This window comes from Triticum urartu, chromosome 5 (genome assembly GCF_003073215.2).
Source record: "Triticum urartu cultivar G1812 chromosome 5, Tu2.1, whole genome shotgun sequence".
NCBI lineage: Eukaryota > Viridiplantae > Streptophyta > Magnoliopsida > Poales > Poaceae > Triticum > Triticum urartu.
The window spans coordinates 604,422,008-604,423,173 of NC_053026.1; the positions used below are offsets into that span (position 1 = coordinate 604,422,008).

Genomic DNA, 1,166 nt, shown 5'->3' on the forward strand with positions numbered 1-1,166 from the left:
GGTACTCCCATAATATAAGAACGTTTTTGGCATTAGTGTAGTGTCAAAAATACTCTTATACTGTATTATGGGATGGAGAGAGTAGTTGTTTTATTGCCCCAACTTTTCATCTGTTACCTACTTGTGCACTGAAAAATGTACTGAGTTTTGTGAAACGTTTGACAGAAGTAATGTATCCTTCATACCTGATGAAACGAGTTTTGAGTTGTGATCCTAGACAATCCTGGCAATGGTAGAACTCTCCTTTGGTAAAATGTATCCTGCGGAATTGTAATTTTCTGGTCCTGAAAAGAAATGGAACTAATGCAATGTTTAGACAGTTTCTTTTTGAAGAGACTAGAGAATGGGAGGAGAGTTTCCACTGTCAAAATCAGGCCCAAGGCCGAAGACTTCTTTACACAAAGACGTGGCTTTCGAAGGGAACTGGCGAAAATCTACATTTACTTCTCTCAAAAGAGTATCGAATCACTGAAATACTAAAAAAAAACTAGAAAAACAAAAAAAAGGTTCCGTCGCCGGGACTTGAACCCGGGTCTCTCGGGTGAGAGCCGAGTATCCTAACCACCTAGACTACGACGGATTTGTTGTTGTGACAGTAAATTTTCTTTATAACACTTGATCTATTCCGTCCCAATTCCCGAGAATCAAACTCGTCGCACATTATTGAGGAAAAATATCCTGGTCGTTTTCGTGTACTCAAAACAATCAAGAATTTGCCCCTCCATATGCAAAGGATCAACTCGAAAACCGCAATTGTCCTACTGAAATCCGCTAGGTTCTGTAGGAAGTCAAATTCAAACATGTTCAGGTGGCCAGATGGGGCATAGTGTTTAATATGGGCAATGTGAGGATGGTTTGATTTTCGCGTTGACTTCCTGATATGGGCAATCATAACATGTTCATTACACTTGGGTCACACTCATCTCAGGATTCAATTCCTTGAACATTTTATTTATTGTTACTAATCCTGATGCGATCTGTAAGTGCTATGATTTGGATCGTGGGCGTGCAGTAAGAATGGGGAGTACTCTACAAGTTCCATATATAGTGCTTCAACCTTTCATTTGGCTAAACTCTGGAGAGAGAAAAAATCAAAGTCCATTTTTGAAGATAAGAGTTTTTGTGTGGCAAGCATTGCATTATCGCTAAGGGGGCATACAATTTGA

General features: G+C 39.5%; 1 non-coding gene across 1 annotated transcript; it reads right to left on the reverse strand.

Annotated features, from left to right (window-relative positions):
- Window positions 1-507: 507 nt before the first annotated feature.
- Window positions 508-580, reverse strand: TRNAE-CUC. The gene has a single exon. It is a non-coding gene; the product is annotated as a tRNA-Glu (tRNA).
- Window positions 581-1,166: the final 586 nt, after the last annotated feature.